This window comes from Oryctolagus cuniculus, chromosome 6 (genome assembly GCF_964237555.1).
Source record: "Oryctolagus cuniculus chromosome 6, mOryCun1.1, whole genome shotgun sequence".
Classification (NCBI taxonomy): Eukaryota; Metazoa; Chordata; class Mammalia; order Lagomorpha; family Leporidae; genus Oryctolagus; species Oryctolagus cuniculus.
Window position 1 is genome coordinate 139469562 of NC_091437.1, and position 19349 is coordinate 139488910.

Sequence of the window (19349 nt, forward strand, 5' to 3'; positions counted from 1 at the left end):
TCTGAGGACTGCCCTCTGTCTCCAGACATAAGCTAGTTTGTTTTATGGCACACTATCATATCGCATACCCTTTGGATTATGTTTGCCAAATTAAACAAAGTTAAATACTTAGCAAATAAAATGTGAGGCACTTTTTGTATTTGAATTTCAGGCAAAGAACAAAATTTTTTCCTGTAGTTCCCACATTAACCATTGGATCTCTGATATTAAAATACAATTGGCTGCCTGTATGTTAACTGGCAGTTCTAACTGGGTGATTAAGTGACCATAATTTGAAAACCAGAATTAGAGGAACATATAGAATCAAATTTCCTATGTAGGAATTCATCAGTTTTGGTTGAATTGACTTGAATTCAGTATAACTTTTAAACAAGTGTGTATGCACAGTTGCTTAGGACTTTTCTAGGTAGATAGTTCTGGGTAGAAACTGAAATATGCAAACTTATCTGCCTTGTGGAGTTTGTGTTATGGTGAGTTAGAGAAAGGTAGTAAGCAGAAAACAAAAATTTTAAGATTCATTTGCCAAGATTTATTTTTGTGGCTGGTATTGCAGTGTAGCAGGTTAAACCAGAACATGCTGTGATGCCGTCACCCCATGTGGGTGCCATGTTAAAACCCATGTGCTCCACCTTTGACTTAGCTCCCTGGTAATGCTCCTGGGAGAGCAGCTGAAGATGGCCCCAGTGCTTGGGCCTTTGCAACCATGTTGGAGACCCAAAGAAGCTCCTGGCTTCAGACCATCCCTTATCCAATTGTTGCAGCCATTTGGATGGTAAATCAACTGATGGAAGATCTCTCTCTCTCTCTCTCTCTCTCTCTCTCTCTGTGTGTGTGTGTGTGTGTGTGTCTGTGTGTTCCCTCTCCCTGTAAATTCTGTCTTTCAAATAAATAAATAAATAAATCTTTGAAAAAATATTTATTTTCCTACTTTTTTGGAAGGCAGAGACACAAAATAGACAAACAAAATTTCCATTCACTGTTTCATTCCGAAAATGCTCAAAGCAGCCATGGCTGGATCAGGGTTAAGTCAGGAGCCTAGAATTCCCTCTGGGTCTCCTACCTGGGTAGCAGGACCAAGGTACTTTGGCCATCATCTGCTGCCTTCCAGAATACATAGTATCAGGAAGCTGGATTGAAAAAGGAATAGCTGAGTCTCAGACTAGGTACTTCAATATGTGATGCAGAATTAAACCACTGTGCCAAACACCCACATTTGGAGTAAGTTTTTTTTTTTTTTTTCAGTAACAAACTAGCTCTCAGATAGCTTTATAACTCTATAACTAAGAAAAACAAAGTATTTCTTTTGCCCTCTTCCTGAGTTCTATGTTTGCCATGTTGGCTGCAACCAGGCTTCACATCACCTTAATCCTTGCCCTTGCCTGACAAAGCAAACCCTATCTGCAACATTTTTTGCTTTGTTTTTGATGAGGAAAATGGGAATGAAGTGAAATATATACTGACTCTCAAAACTGTCATTGAGATTTTCACTTGCCAAATCAACCACATTGCTCTGTTCAGGTAGAAAGGATATCACAAAATTCCCACGGGAAAGATAAATGGTATAATATGCAAAAGAATTTAATATAAAGCTAAAGGTCATGATATGTTAGATGTGTTTCCCACAAAGGCAGATCCTGAAATAAGGATTTGATACCAGAGAGTTTTTGTTTGATGTCACTCCCAGAGTTAAGAATAAGTTAGTGGGAAGAGTATGACAGGGAAGGAGGAAAAAGCTAAAATGAGGGTATCCAACAGAGTGTGATTCACAACTATAAGCACTGGATGTTTATATTGTATCTGCTAGCACCTCCTGAGAATCACCTAGAATTTCTATTGAGATGTGCACTGTATTAGACATGATGTGGGATCAACTTTCTGGATACTAGCTTTATTCCCCAGTAAAGGACATCAAATAGATAAACAGCAGTATATTTAATATAGATGGAATGACAGATTCTAAGTACTACTAACAGAGGCACAAAGAAAAAAAGAAAAAAAAACAATGGAAGGGTATAGATAAATCAGTGGAAGGTTGATTTTTATGATATTTATATTCTGGTTAGTAAATGTGGCATTTGAGCAAAATTCTGTAGGCAGTGTAGCCGATTTGGCTATCTGAAGAAAGAATTCCAGTTGCTATTATGCAACCAGGTCATGGTACACCTGGCACATGCGGAGAAATTGAGCTAGAGCTGGAATCTGCTGGGGAGAAAGACTGGGTGGCCAGAAAGTTATATAGAACCTTTTGGCAAAAGTTCAGGATTTACTATGAGTGACTGATAGCCATGGGAGAAATGAACACAGAAGAATGATGTTATCTAGCTTTATATTTGACATAGATTACCCTTGCTGTTGTGTCCAAATAGAATGTAAGAAAACAGGCTCAAAATCAGAGCGATCAGTTCAAAGTACAGTACCAGAATAAAGGTGAAAAAATACACCCATCCAAACAATGTTGGAGCAGTGGATAAAGTGAAAAGTGTTCAGTGACTGGATGTGTTATGAAAGCATAAGGTTTAGTTTTGTTGATGGGTCAGTGTGCATTGTGGAAGAAAGAAAATAATCAAAGCAAGTCACAGATTGGAATTTCAAGAATTGGGTTGAAGATAGCAGACATTTTAGGGATTGACAAGAGTATTTGAGTTGGTCATACTAAGTTTGGGATTTGCTAGGGAGTTAAGAGAAGATCCTAATAAGCAGTTGGGAATGGTGAGTGATTCAAGCAGGAATTATGAAGTGGGAATCACCACTGTAAATTCCATTTTAAATCATGAGATTTAATGAAATAATAAAGGGAGTAAGGTACACAAGGTTTTAATAATTAGTTCTCATTTGATTTTCCCTTGGAGAATCAAACATAAAAACCTGCACAAAGAAAAAGGCTCACTTTGTCTTGACTATGATGTGTGCCTTCTTATGCAATTGGTCTCCCTATAGTAGCACAATTTTGTTACAAGAAAGCTAGATTGTTACAAGAAAGCTAGTCTCTGTGAATTTTGCCAGGAATAAAATAAGATAATCATGGAAATAAGGTAATTAATTTACTTTTAACAAGATTTTTATTCCTTTAGTTCAAATCCCAAATACTCTTTTACACTATAGGAGGATATTCTCCATAGAACTCTTGACTTTTTTCTCATCTTTTGAATGATCTTCCTTTCTTTTGTAGTATATTTTGGATTATGGTTGCATAGCAACTTATCTTCAAATTTGTGTATGACATCTTGCTTCAGAGAAAAGTCAATTATATTTTACCGCCCTTCAAAAAGTTTCGAGATTTCTAAGTTCTGAGTTTCCCTATTGTAATGTAAGCCATTCTGGAACTAGGTTGGATGTAGCTCCTGCTTAACCTCGCTCGGTTTGTAGCCTGGGTAACTGCAAGAAAATGCCGATGTACTAGCTATTTCCACTGTTGTGTAATGAAGACCTTCGTCTCTGACCCTGATACCTACATCTTCCAGTCTCTACCAGATGCTTGCAGGCTTCCTGGGTAGGTTGTACTCTCATATCTTATGTATTTTGAAGTTATTTGTAATTATTCACCCTGTTTCTCTGCTCTCTGAAATCTTCTAAGAAGGTGAAGCTAAATGCCCTCTTTACCTACATTTAGGGATCCAGATTCTTTAGAGACCATTACTGTTGTGAATATGTACCTTTTCTAGTTACACAATATGAATCCTTGAGACAGAACTACTGATGTGCTCCACAACCTGGCCCATAGTGGATAACACAGGGTATACAAATAGAAAGTATCCTTGTCATCATCACTTTGCAAATCTGTCTGGTGCTCTTGTATATTTGATATTTGACCCAGGGTATTCTTATTGACATTTAGAAACAAAACCAGAAAATGTCAGTAGAGGTGCCCTAATCCTAGCCTTGCATCCTTGCCGAAGGGGAATGCCATCTGATGCTGAGCTCTGCTACCCTGTAACATGATGATTCTGAATCCCAGCAGTGCTCCCTTCCCCTTGCCCTGGAGTAGTTCCCATCTACAGCCTCAGGAAAAAGATGGGTTTGAAATCAGAACATGCATACCCTAGTCTTCTAAGCCACTTCCAGGAGTGGAGCCCACCTTTATCAACTTAATATCCATTAACATCTACCTAAAGGCAGAAACTTCATAATGCCCCTGAGATGCTTCTTCCATCCTGACACATCTATGAGTAGTCTAAGCTTGAATTTAGTTTTATCCTCTCCTGTTTGAACCCCAGGTACCTGTCTCATGTCCAAGGGCGGCATTGAGGGGATAGTGAGTATTTCCAGGAAGGAGGCTAAGAACAAGTTACTGGCAGTGGGACTTTCCTAAAATTCAAAGGGCTTTTCTGGTGAAGTAGAGAGTGACCTTCATCCTTCAGTTCAATAAACCAACTGACTATATCTGTGACACTGAGAAGAATCCTGCTCTGGTAGATTTGATTGGTGGACCTCTAAGGATTCTTCCCATTATTTTGGATTCTAAAAGCCTTCATAAAGAATCTGTCCTACACACAATGCATACATTGAGCACTCATGAAATCCAAACTAATTGTTCTTACAAATAACATGTTGTGTGCATTTGTTGATCTTATATGTCTTACCAATAATTTGAAATCCAGACCTTAGAATATTCTAGCAATTGTTATTAATGGGAGAAATAACAGCATGAATGGACACTGAAGGAAGGCTCCTTACATCTTAGAGACAGATGTCTGGATCCTCCTTCTTCGTCTCTCATCTAGCAGTTATTTCAAAGATTTTTTTGTGCATTTATTTGAAAGTCAGAATCACAGAGAGGGAGAGCCAGAAAGGAGAGATTGATCTTTTATCTGCTGGTTTTACTCCCCAAGGGGCCGCAACTTCCAGGGCCAGATCAGGCCAAAGCCAGGAGCCAGGAGCATCACCTGAGTCTCCCACACGGGTGGCAGCGGCTCAAACCCTTGGGCCATCTTCCACTGCTTTTCTCAGGCCATTAGCAGGGAGTTGGATCAGATGTGGAGCAGCCGGGACATGAACCGGCACCCATATTCCAGCAGTTTTTAAAGTTGTAATGTTAAAAACCACTCCTGATATCACTTATTAGTAGGCATGGAGCTGTGAATTTCCTTATTTTGCAAAACAGTCAACCAAAACTGTTGGGTATGTAAGATAAGTAGTGTTTATACAAGTAGATACAGAAAATGCTACTATTGTAGTAAAATTGAAAGCAATAAACTGTATCTAATTTATATTGATATTTGAAAGTAACTAGAAATATAAATGTAACTTAGTAAGCTTATGACTTAAAGCTTAATACAATTTGCTTCTACCAAAAGGAAAAATAATGTGTCTATAAAAATAAAAATAGAACAATAATAATAATTATGAGAAAATAATCAGAATAATGAAAGAAAAATAGAGTAACAATAATAATAAAACAATAAATATCATTCATTCTTTTTCATATATTACTATGAAATTACAAGGCATGTGTTCTACATTAGAACAAGTACCTGTAATTAATTATCTTTTAGAAATCTTTAAGTATTGATTACCCAAAGGAGAGAGCTAAAGGATATGACGATCAAAAAAACAACTTTAATAGGTTGAAGAGTGTCTCCCATAAATTCATGTCCTTCAGGGACCTCAGAATATGAGCTTATTTGTAAATCCGGTCTTGACAGGTACACCTAGTTGAGCTGAAGTCATGCCAGATTAGAGAGAGCACTAAATCCAATCTAATAATTGGTATCCATAACTAACTGCATCTAACTGAATGCATGGAGTGACACATGGAGGGGAATGCCATGTAATGATGCAGGAAAATATGATAGTAATGAGCACACAGTTCAAGGAATACCAAGTGTTTGCTGCAACCCTCAGAAGCTAAGAGATATGGAAAAGATTTTCCCTCAGACTTCCTAGAAAATACCAGCAATGACCATATATTGATTGAGGTCTCTGTGCTGTGTCCCTCCACAAATCTTTGGAAGTCCTCATCCCCCAATATTATGGTTGCAGGAGGTGGGCTATCTGGCAGGTATTTCAGTCATGAGGTTGAAGCCTTCAAGAATGGGGTTTGTGCTTTCAAAGGCAACCCAGCGATCCTGTTGCTCTGTTACCTCATTGTGAGGACAAGTCAGAAAGGGGATAGTCAGCAACCCAGGAGCAGGCCCTCATTAGAAACTGGTCATGGTGACACCTGAGACTCAGACTTCTCGCCTCTAGTCCATGGCACTTTGTCTCAGCTGGCTGAGCCAAGTCTCCTGAACCATAAGAGGATAAATTCCTGTTACATGAAGCCACACAGTTTGTAGCATTTTGTCCAATAAGCCTTAGGAAATTGATACATCAAGTGAGATAAATAAAATCAACATTTTGTGAAATCACTATTATGATTGACAGAGTGCCACGAGCTCTAACCAGCAAGCAGTTTACACATCAGAGTCTGGATTTTGAAATAGAAGTGTATAGGGTTGCTGTGTTTTTTACTTAAGCACTGGTCATTGAGAAGAATCAATTCCCCACACCTTGTGTTTAAGCTAGTCATTTATTTTTCTTTACATCATTATCATAATTATCATGGTCATCAACATCAGCATATCCATTATCATCATCTTCAACAAAACTATAAACAAATACCAAGCTCCTTAAGCACTTCATTTAGCTTAGCGTAATTTAGATGTATGATTGCTGTCATACAGGAAATAAAGAACAACCAAATATTGAACAAGCACATAAATAATTAAGAGTGCACTTCCCTCCCTTAAATCCATTTGTGGCAAACATCATTACAAAGAAATGTTCCTTTTAACCAAGTTATTTCTACCATGGGCACGTGGCCAATGCTGAATGAACTCAATAATGTGATTGTGTTGAACTCTCCACCATGAATCAAATTACATTGCAGATGAATCCTATGTTCTCTATCCTAGCAACATCCATTTTCAAAACCAAATATAAGTATAATATGCATTCCCATAGTGAGCTGAATGAGTCCAAAAAGGTTGAGACAAAGGAAGTTGAAACAGAGATGCCATTATTTTTTCTTAATTCCCCATTAGCTATTTTCAAGATATGTTACTCCTGAATCTCAAATATTGTCCTTTACCCCAAGGCCTTCTACATCCTTAAAATACTCATTAAAACTTAATGTTCAATATCCTGCCAAAAGAGAGAAGGGAGGGGGAAGTGGTAAAGCAGGGGAGGGGGCGAATAGAAGATGACCTTAGAGGAATGAGAAGGAGGTACAGCGGGAAGAGAATTGAATTACGTTCCCAATCACTGGATAGGGATGCAAGGGATGACATAAACTCTTCCCTTTTTTCTCCATTGAGTTCAAAACTTTATTAATTTTTCTTTTCCTCTAATGAATCAGAACAACTGAGCAACTGGGCATCAATTCAAATTTTACTCTAATACTGCTGACTGAAAATTTGATAAGAAATAAAAGATTCATTATAAGATAAGTCTACAACAACAAAACAGGGTAGAATTATTGCATTTCACCATGATGGAATTTTATCTCTAAAGCTCCCTAGACATGTTAATGAATTGGAGAATAAAATTACATGTATTTGAAATATAATGAAGTGGTGTTTAAAAATTATAAGTTATGATTAAAAAAATGCACCAGAATGTAGATGCTTGATTTATTCATAAAATAAACTGCAATTACCATTCTATAAAATTGCCATGAATTATTTTTAATATGAAACATGCATTTAGTAGTCTAATGCAAAATAATTAGTACATTTAATTAGTATTGTAAGCTGTGGGTATAATTTTTTTCAAAAAAAGAAGTGAGGCATTACTCATAAAATATAGAGAATGAAAGACCTGCTAGAAGGTATTTTCATTTTCCTTTTTATTTTATGTAAATGATGTACAAAATTCACATTTTATAACCGTGATTTCACTTGCAAGATTCACTTGTTCTTAAGAGATTTTCCCTCACCTACTGGATGACTCACTTTTTTATAGTAGAAGAAAAGAGACTTTGCAAACCTTGACACCATTTAGAGAAGGGATGAGTGCTCTAGATACTCTAAAGTCTGCTGAGGCAGAAGTGATTAGAGATAAAGTCCACACATAATCCCATCTCAAAAGACAAAAGCTCAACACACATGAGATATCCTATTTTTGTTTATTTTCTATTTCTAAGAAAAAAAAAATGTGCCATCCAGGAATGTGGGTTTAGGCTTGGGGTTAGGGTGGCTACATCATCTCACATTGGAATACCTGGGTTAGAATCCCTGCTCTGATCCCTGACTCCAGTTTCCTGCCAATGAAGAGACAGTGATGATGACTCAAATAACTAGATTCCCGCTACTCACTTTGGAGACCTGGATTAAGGTCCCAGCTACATCATCTCACATTGGAATACCTGGGTTAGAATCCCTGCTCTGATTCCTGACTCCAGTTTCCTGCCATTGAAGAAGAGACAGTGATGATGACTCAAATAACTAGATTCCTGCTACTCACCTTGGAGACCTGGATTAAGGTCCCAGCTCCTGGCTAATGCCTTGGCCAAGCCTAGGTCAGGCAGCCACCACAGGCTTTTGGGGAGAGAACTAGTGGATGGGAAGCTTGCTCAGTCTTACTTGTTTGCTCTCTCTCCATCCTTTACAGTCTCTCCTCTCCTCTCTACATCTCTCTCCTCCTGCCTCTCTGACTCTCAAATAGTTTTTTAAATATGCTATTATTTTTCTAAATAGATGAATAAGGATTGTGATATGACTTGATGAAAATAATTATGAAAAACTATATCTTATGTCTATACTTATTAAACAGAAGGGATGCAACATTAAATACAAAATGAGACAGCTTTCAGCCTGAAAAGGAGACTTTGATCAAGTTTCCCAAAGAGTTAACAAGATATATTTTAGCCTTAATCTAAGATGACATCCTAATGATGTAACTGCTTTCTATCATTAAGTAACCTTAAGTTCATAAAGAACTTAAATATCTGTTGTTCACTCAATATAACACCACTATGGAATTAGCATTTGATTCTTATTTCACTTTGGAGAAACTTAGTTTAAGTTCTCCTATATAAATAAGTACAGCTTCTTGACTGGAATTATAAATATTGAGATTTTGTGATATCAATTAAAAGCTTATTATATAATGTGAACACTAAACATTAAAAAAATGACCTGCATGGGGGCTGGCACTGTGGCACAGTGGGTTAAAGCTGGCATCCCATGTGGGTTCCAGTTCTAGTCCTGGCTGCTCCACTTCCAATCCAGCTCTCTGCTGTGGCCTGGGAAAGTAGAAGATGGCCCAAGTCTTTGGGCCCCTGCACCCACATGGGAGACCCAGAAGAAACTCCTGGCTCCTGGCTTCAGATCAGTGCAACTCCTGCCATTGCGGCCAGATAGGGAGTGAACCAGCAGATGGAAGACCTCTCTGTTTGTACCTCTCTCTCTAACTCTGTCTTTCAAATAAAATAAATCTTTTTAATAAATGACCTACCAATGTTGAAGTATACAAATACATCATTAACTGTTGTCAGCTTACTGTACAATAATCACTGAAACGTATTCCTCCAGTCCAGGTGAAATTTTGTACTCTTTCATCATCTTCTCTTTTCCTGTCTACCCCTGCCTGCTACTGCCTCCAACCTGTTGTTACCATCTTTCTACTCTTTGTATTAGGAGACGTATTTTTTAGGTTCCATGTTCCATGTATAAGTGAGATGACATGGCTTTTGTCTTTATGTTCCTGAGTTATTTCACTTAGAATAATATTTCAAAATTGTTAAAATAACATATTTCAACAGTTTATCCTTAAACACAAAAAGTTGGTGATATGATATCATGAATTTATTAAAGAGCTCAATGGGATCTTTATCAACATAGATCAAAGCATCACATTTTGTCCCATAAGTAGACGCAGTTCTTTGTCAATTAAAAATAAATATAAAACAAATATCTAGAAAGGAAATAGATGAGCATTTGACAATACAGTGAAATAAGAATATAATGCAAACACAAACCCTTTGAGAGTGCAAAAAAGATACTAAATTCAAACCAAACCGTAGTCCCACTTGGAAATTTATGCTAAAATTTTGCTCCACACCATATGATGGTATAGGAGATAATATCTTCAGGAGGTCATGAAGTGGTGAGAGTGCAGCCCTCCAGGATTATTATCATTTATTACTGCCCTTAATAAAGCAACCTCAGATAGCTTTCTTGCCCTCCTCTTCCACTCCAGGAAAGAAGGAAAACTTCATAGTGTACAATCTGGGAGGAGGCCCCTCACCAGAGCCTGACCATACTACCACTCTGATCTTTGATCCTCAACCTCCAGAGCTGTATGAAATCCATTTCTATTGATTTTAAAAACTTAAAAAGAAGTCTCATCACATGTTGGGATTTCAAGAAAATCCCCTTTGTAATTCTTATAATATTCCCTCATATACAGAAAGACTATCACTTATCCTGCTATAGCCCAGAGATTTAAAAGCAAGATCCTTGATGTGATACTTTAAATTTATGTAAATATTTTTGAACAACTCTACTTTAACATCCTGTTTATTCTTCATTTTTGCCCTGGTATTACTTATGTTTCTATATTCTCTGAAAGTGCAACCTGCCATATTATTTTTATGTCATTACACTGAGGCCTAAACTGCTAGAAAATTTTAGAAAGTTTTCTGAAAACAGTAGGTGGTTGTACCACCTTCTTCCATAAGTTATAACATTTTGACCAGGAATGCATATTGCTTTTTTTTTTTTTTTTTTTTTTGCACAAGGTGGTAATGGTGGTTTCCTTGAGTGTAATCAGAGGGTGTCTAACAGAGGGCACCTCATTCTGATGGTAATATAAGTGGAGAAAGTACTGACAGTGAAGGAGGAGAATTTGCCAAACACTTCTAGGAAGCAGAAATGTGATAGGCAATTTTAATTGTCAAATCTCGTGAAATATATTTTCTTGCATTCATTGTCTATGTGATGAGATAAGGGTTCATTATTTTGGAAACTCTCCCTCATACATTACATAGAGAAAAGATTAGAAATTACTTTTTTTTACTTCACGCATCTGCTTTTATCCATTGTAGTAATATGTATAAAATGATCTTTAACCCAGGAGCTTTTGGTTTGTATGACTATAATTATCAGGTCACAGTAGTATCTTGAAAGTGGTTGCTTCTTTGCAGAAATAGGAAATGATACAGGTGAATGGAACAGCAGCGCAAGGGAGTAATTATCAGAAAAAACTTTCTGGAGAAGGCTGACTATAAAAAGGGAGCTCAGGGATTCTAGTGAGCAAATACAAATGGACTCTCACTCCAGGTCCAGGTAACCTCATGTGCAAAGGCACAGATGTTTCAGACCTGTGTTGTGAGCAAACAAAACCAAACCCAAATTTCTAGTAGTGGTGATAATGATAACAAAAGAAAAACTACAAATGATTACCAAACTTCAATGAGTATATTTTGTAGCCAAAGGAGGAATATATGTTTGTGAAATAAAAATAAATAAGAGAATGTGATGGAATAAAATCTGCAGATACTATTAATTCACGCAGGTTGAAGAAGGAACTTCACAGTGAGGTCCCACAAAGATGTAATTGTCACAAGAGGGTGTCCCACATTATTAAAATTATTTAAATTGTTAAAATTATTCAAATTAACATTTAAAAGTGATTAAATACTAGGTGTTAATGTTGATGTCAGATTGTTTTCTCAGAATTTTGTAAATGAGTATATGGTACAAGTTTAACAACTAGAGAGTTTTGTAAGTTGCATAATTTTCCAAGTTTAACAACTGTACAAAGATAGAGTTTTTGCCTTTGTAATTTAAAATTAGAAATCAAATGTTGTGGTGAAGAAAATTATGAAAACATATATAACAGCTCATACTATTGTCACTGAGTATATATTCATGTGACAATTTATTTTAAATAACTTTTTAGTTAAAAAAGGGTTTGGTATTATAGCTGAGCTGGTATTTTTTCTGCTCTTCAATACCATTTGGTTTTTAGAGGTAGCCTTGAACTTATGTCAATATCACTGAAGTTATATTTTTTCATTTTTTTTACTTCACCAACTTATTATATGTGTGAGTTGATTTTTAATAAATGATCCTTTTTTCACTTCAAAACAATATATAGTGGCACGCATAATGGTATAATGGGTTAAGGCACTGCTTTGATTCATGCACCCCTTGTCAGAACACCATTTCAAGCCTTGGCTCCTCATAATTGAGCTTCCTATTAATGTGCCTGGGAAGTCAGATGAGGACGGTTCAAATACTTGGATCCCTGCTACCATATGTTTCCTCATATCATAGCTTTTGATGTGCCAGTCCTAAATGTTATGGCTACTTGGCGAGTGAACCACCAGATGGAAGATCAATCTTTCTGTCTTTTCCTCTCTGCTTGTCACTCTATCTTACAAATGAATGAATGAATGAGTAAATAAATATTTAAAAATAAATAAAATAATTTTTTAGATTATAATTATAGGATTTTGCCTTTCCTCCAAAAACCTAAAACCAAAACCTCTCCTTTGATGCTACTATAAATAAAAAGGAAATGAGGACAAAGGAGATTTTTCTGGTAGCAAAGAGGGCTGCTGTAATGAAAGGTTAAGAACAAAATTATCTCAAAGATATATGGTGGGAGGAGAACATCCTATATATGTCATATAATTGGTATTAAATATTTAGATAATCAACCACTTTATGTCCCATGTAAGTGACATAAAGATGGAACTATATTCTCATGCTGAGCCAGGGTAAATAAAAAGATAATAAGAGATAACAGCCAAATGGTATTACACTTTTTGAAATCTATTCAGGGATTCAATTCATTAAAATATATTAACAAGAACTTTAAAGAGTAAAGTTTTGGGGTAAATCATATTCTTTTAAATTTAGAAAATAGGCTCGTGTGTGTGTGTGTGTTTGTGTGTGTAAACTATCTAGGTGCGGTGGGCATATGCTGTAGTTAACAAGCAGCTGTAAAAGTGATAAATGTTTTTGTAACCTGGCTATGACCTACACAGACTGATGATCCCTTGTGTAAAGCAAGATACTTAATATTTCACCTTTCATTCAAAGGAGTTCTAAATTGTTGTTTAAACCCTGCAATAAATCGTTTGAGAATTCACAGAGGGACACATAATTCCCAAAGCTCTAAATATCTGAGACATAGTAACTTGGAAATGCAATTTAACAAACTCTATCTGAATGCTCATGTGTTCTTACATATCAAAACATCACTTCCGATTAATTAAGGTGTTATTAATTAACACTCATTAGTGCAGGTTATTGTATGCCCTGTAAAACTAATTCTTTGTGAAATTTACTCCACAAATATTTATTAGATGTTCCTTAGGTACTGAGCACCATTTAAGGTTTTGGTGTTAAATAAAAAAAATAATGCTGACAACAACAACAATTATCATAAACATACCTCTATCCTTGTGTATAGAAAGAAAGGGAAAGCAACAAAGCCTTCACAAAATATAATGTCATATATTCTTGATTGGAATGTGTGCTTTACTTGAAATCATCCTTTATTTTCTGAGTTTTTATTGTTTTAAGAATAAGAACATATTTTAAACATAGAATATCTTTGATTTTATTCTTATTCATTTTGTAACTTTGATTCAGAGCTTACATATATTTGTAAGCTCAAATATTTTTATACTATCATTAATGTACTTTACCCAAATTCTGCCTGCCCAAAATGTATGTTGAATAGTCAAATAGTTGTCAATTGATACCTTAATTTATAAAGCGTTGACATCCATGCATAGTTACAGCACAGTGTTAACTGAAACATTTTCTTATGTATCTTTTTCATAATATTACTACGTATTTCTCCAAAATTTTTGCTCAAGAAAATTCTACTCTCAATATCTGTGTCTAGAAAGATTGTAATGCATAACGGCAGATTGAATCCTTAAAGGAATATTTAGATGAAATAAAAAGATGCACGACTTTGCTTTATCCTAATATTTTCAAAATATCCTGCCCTGGGATTCCTTACTCAGGTTTCCACAGTTAATTTCCCAGGAGACCACTGCCAGATCATTGATCTGCCTGTATCTCCAAACTAAACCAGACAATGATATTACTTCAACTTTTATTTTACAATAACGTTTGCTTAATCTATCCTCAAGGTGCTGGAATGAGGAAAGGACATGCTGCTTTGGGCGAGGGGAAAACAGTAGCAAAAAAAGTAGATGTGCTGCTGCCTCTGCCACTGCTGCTGGCTCCACACACCTTGGATTTTCCTGCCCTACACCTTGACCTCACACCCTGGATGTCTGAAGAATGTGGCCATGCTGCCGGGGAATTTCCATTCCCTTTCATCTCCATTTAGCCAGGATGTCTACAGTTATTGCTTCTGTTGATCACTTTGCAAAGTCAGAAGTGAACTGAAGTTAAGTTTAAAAAAATTGCGGGGAACAGCTACCATCTTGTCAGCGGAGCAACCCCAGTATCTCAGGTATGTGCACCCAGCAGCAGGCGGAGAAAAAGAGCCGTTCTAACATTAGTACCTGCTGCAGCGACTCTTGTATGTGCCCGCACGAATGTGAAATGAGTGGGGTTATGGCCTGCAGGTATTATGCATGTGTGTCATCCAGGGATTTTACCAGAGAGAAAAAACTGTGTTCACCACTGACTTTAGGATTGGGCTCAGAAGATTGATGGCGGGCTGGGCACCTACATATGACTGTGAGGTGCACCTAGCTTCTGAACGTATCACAGAGCTCAAAATGCCCAAGTGGGGTATCCAGACGCAGCTGGTGCTAGGAATGTCCCAACCTCTCTATGGACGGAGCAAGCTAGAGGGACGGAATGGATTCTCTGCACCCCATGACTATGGGAGCCCTCAGTGCTGAGACTGTGGGAATCCTGTGACTGCATGAGAGGGCACAGGGTGTAGCTGAGTCTCTGGGCAAACACTGTGTACTGCTCCACATGCTTGGAGTGCCCTGACAGCCCGGGGTGGGTCACTGCAGTGGGATCAGTGCTCACACTGAGGACTGTGCAGATTTTTGTACAGTTCATGTGCAAGCATGGATGAGTATTTCACACACACAGAGTTAACACCCAGGCATTGATCACATTGGAAGAGAGGTGAGGGTGTGATTAGGCCAACAGGGGTGACAATATCCCCCTTCTGTTAACAAGAGGCAACCTACCATGTCCAACTTGGGTGTCACCCTGGATACTCACCCCACCCTACAGCAGTGAACAGAGCTCCCTGGCCACATCCAGCATATACCTCTGGGTATTCACTGAAACGGCAGACAGTCCACTAAGCAACAAAACCCTTTTCAAAGATAAAAGCATCAGTGGAAAAAAAAAAAAACTACAAATATGTCCACAAATGCCTAAAAATAAACACAGAAATTCAAGAAACAAGAATAAGGAGGATAACATGACCCCTCCAAATGAACAAAACAGCATCTCTATGTTAAAATGTGAAGATGAAAAGGTTGATAATATGTCTGAAATAGAATTCAAAAGATTAATCAAAGGAATACTCAGAAGCAATGAGAAGCAAATCCACAAATTAAATAAATCTATGTATAACATGAATGGATATTTTTCCTATGAAATTGAGATTTTAAAGAGAAATTGAGGCCGAGGCCGCAGCTCAATAGGCTAATCCTCCTCCTGCGGCGCTGGCACCCTGGGGTTCTAGTCCCCGTCGGGGCGCTGGATTCTGTCCTGGTTGCTCCTCTTCCAGGCCAGTTCTCTGCTGTGGCCTGGGAAGGCAGTGGAGGATGGCCCAAGTGCTTGGACCCTGGACCCCATGGGAGACCAGGATAAGTACCTGGCTCCTGGCTTCGGCAGATCAGCACGGTGCACCGGCCTCAGCTTGCCGGCCACAGCAGCCATTGGGAGGTGAACCAACAGAAAAGGAAGACCTTTCTCTCTGTCTCTCTTTCTCACTGTCCACTCTACCTGTCAAAAAATAAATAAATAAAAAATAGAAATTGAAATGAAATATTAGAAATGAAGAATTCAATAGGGTAAATAAAAAATGTGGTCGAAAGCCTTAACAGCGGAGTTGGTAGGTGAGGCAGAAGGAAAAATAGCTGAGCTAGAAAATAAATCTGTAAATTTTTCAATCAGACCAAAAAAAAAAAAAAGAAATTAGAAAAATTAAAGACAGTGTTGGAGATTTATGGGGTACTATCAAATGATCCTAGCTATGTGTCGTAGGAGTTCTTGCATTAATATTTGTTTAAATTCAGCTATATTTTAAGCTTAGCCTTTCCTTCTCATATGGGGCAGCTTGTTTGAAAAACTGCCTAAAGAAGCAATTGTTTAGCCTGACATTGAAGATGTCAGCTCAAAAGTCCACATCCTGTTTCTGAGTGCCTTAGTTCAATACCCACATCTGGCTTTAGACTCCAGCTTCTGGCTAATGCAGACTCTGGCAAGTAGTGGTTATGGCTCAACTGATTGGATTCTTTACACCCATGTAGGAGTCATGAGTTTAATCCCTGGCTCTGGTTTTGTCTTGGTCACTTGTGGCATTTGTGGGCATTTGGGGAATGAACCAGCAGATGTCTGTCTGTCTCTATGCTTCTCAAATTAAAAAGAAAAACAAAAGAGGAAGAAACATGGACTATAATTATTTCCCTTCCCATGTTCACATTCATTTGCAATGTGACTATACTTTTTCCTATAAATACCTTAATGTGCTCTCATTGGCTTATCAATGCTGACAGTATGATTTTTATAAACTCAAATGGAGATAAATAAAATATGATCTTAATTCTCCATGATTTTAAAATAATTGAAAAATTAGGATTTAAATAATATTATATGCCATGCATTCCCTAATCCTAAGACATGCTTTGGTTTGATCTTCCTTTCAGATACAAAGTTCCATAAATTTTACTTATTTAAAAATTCCAATAAATGCTTCTATGACTAATAGACAGGCAACCACTAGTATACAGGATCATCCTATATACATAACGGCTGATAAAACCTATCCATGAGTCAAATCTTTCTGGTAGCGTTCTACAAGAGAGGGCTAGTAAAAATGAACTATCCTTTAGAATGTGCAGCAGTATTACTCTTCCCAGTTACTTCTGTCACCTATTCCTCTGTTTATATTTCAGCTCCTCTCTGCACACATTTTGTTTCATTTTAGTGGAAGTGTTAACTAAACCCCCCTGACACAAAATTCAGATAGAAAGGGAAGACATTTGCCTGATAGTGAAGACACAGGTTGGAATACCTGCATCTCTTACTAGAATGCTGAGGTTTGAGCCCAATCTCCACTGCCAGTTTTATCTTCCTGGTAATGCATACCCCGAGGAGGTAGCAGGTGATCACTCAACTGCTTGGGTCCCTGACACCATGTGTTATACCTATACTGGGTTCCTGGCTCGTGGGTTCAGCTTTGTCCAACCTGTCCTTCTTGACATTTGGAGGGGGAACCAGAAGATGGAATGTTCATGTTCATGTTTCTCTCTCTCTGTCTCTGTCTCTCTCTCTCTCTTTCTCTCCCCTCTGTCTCTCTCTCTCCCCCTCTGTCTCTCTCTCATTCTCTCCTTCCTCTATTTTGTATCTCTCACCTCTCTTTCTCTCTCTGCCGGTCTCTCCTTCACAAGAAAAAAAAAAAAGTTTACATATTCTGTTAATATCAGGTTGACGTCTCTTTTAGTAGGGAATGGACTATTCTGTGAAATTGTCTACATATGATATGGTAATTTTAAGGATTAAATGAGATGATCACATGAATACATAAGTTTTCTTATAAATATTAAGTATTAAGCTAAGTATTTTAACAAATATTAGCAAAGAGTACCAGCTACCATTTCTGGCACTAGTATTATCTTGATCTTCTTCCTCCTTATCATCATCTAGTGATTTTGTGATCATGGTCACATGCTTCCAGGTCTTCCTGATGTAACTTTCTCTGTCTGTTACTATATAGTCCCCACATTTCTTTTTTTACAGCATAGACTAAATCTTAACTTTCCATGAACATTGCCTATGATTTTCATTCATTTTGCCCCTTTGCTCAGCTAGTTTAGCTACGTTGCTAATACCTCTACTTCTTGCTGTCTTTGCTTTACTTTTATACCAGTCTTCACTTGCATCATCTAAATTAGATTAATAGTTAGAATAGCACATACAAAAAACTAAAAGGAGTACACTAATCTTAAATATTTTTTTTATCTTTTATTTAATGAATATAAATTTCCAAAGTACGACTCATGGGTTACAATGGCTTTCCCCCCCATACCGTCCCTCCCACCCACAACCCTCCCCTTTCCCACTCCCTCTCCCCTTCCATTCACATCAAGATTCATTTTCGATTATCTTAAAATACAGAAGATCAGCTTAGTATACCTTAAGTAAGGATTTCAACAGTTTGTTCCCACACAGAAACATAAAGTGAAAAATAATAGATGATTTTTTTTAAATGATGATGAAATCAGATCAGACCTATTGTCATGTTTAATCCCAGTGAGAGTCAAGTTGGGAATTGATAATTTCTTTTTTTTTTTTTTTTTTACAGAAGATCAGTTTAGTATGCATTAAGTAAAGATTTCAACAGTTTGCACCCCCATAGAAACACAAAGTGAAATATACTGTTTGAATACTCGTTATAGCATTAAGCCTCAGTGTACAGCACATTAAGGACAGAGATCCTACATGAGGAGTAAGTGCACAGTGACTCCTGTTGTTGACTTTACAAATTGACACTACTGTTTATGGCATCAATAATCTCCCTATGCACCAGTCATGAGTTTCCAAGGCTATGGAAGCCCCTTGAGTTCTCCGACTCTAATCTTGTTTAGACAAGGTCATAGTCAAAGTGGAGGTTCTCTCCTCCCTTCAGAGAAAGGCACCTCCCTCTTTGAAGACCTGTTCTTTCCACTGGGATCTCACTCACAGAGATCTTTTTGCCAGAGTGCCTTGGCTTTCCATGCCTGAAATACTCTCATGGGCTTTTCAGCCAGATCCGAGTGCCTTTAGGGCTGATTCTGAGGCCAGAGTGCTATTTAGGACATCCGCCATTCTATGAGTCTGCTGAGTATCTCACTTCCCATGTTGGATCACTCTCCCCTTTATTTATTCTATCGGTTAGTATTAGCAGATACTAGACTTGTTTATGTGCTCCCTTTGACTCTTAGTCCTTTCATTATGATCAATTGTGAACTGAAATTGATCATTTGGAATAGTGAGATGGCATTGGTACATGCCACCTTGATGGGATTGAATTGGAATCCCCTGGTATGTTTCCAACTCTACCAATTGGGGCAAGTCAGCCCGAGCATGCCCCAAATTATACATCTCTTCCCTCTCTTATTCCCACTTTTATGTTTAACAGGGATCACATTTCAGTTAATTTTCAACACTTAAGAATAACTGTGTGATAATTACAGA

General features: G+C 37.4%; 1 long non-coding RNA gene across 1 annotated transcript in view; it reads left to right on the plus strand.

Annotated features, from left to right (window-relative positions):
- The window catches only part of LOC127490755 (uncharacterized), a 303307-nt gene that overhangs the window by 267060 nt on the left and 16898 nt on the right, over positions 1–19349 (plus strand). Inside the window, exon 3 of the long non-coding RNA XR_011389509.1 lies at positions 14099–14427. This is a non-coding gene — a long non-coding RNA (uncharacterized lncRNA). The remainder of the gene's footprint in view (positions 1–14098; positions 14428–19349) is intronic.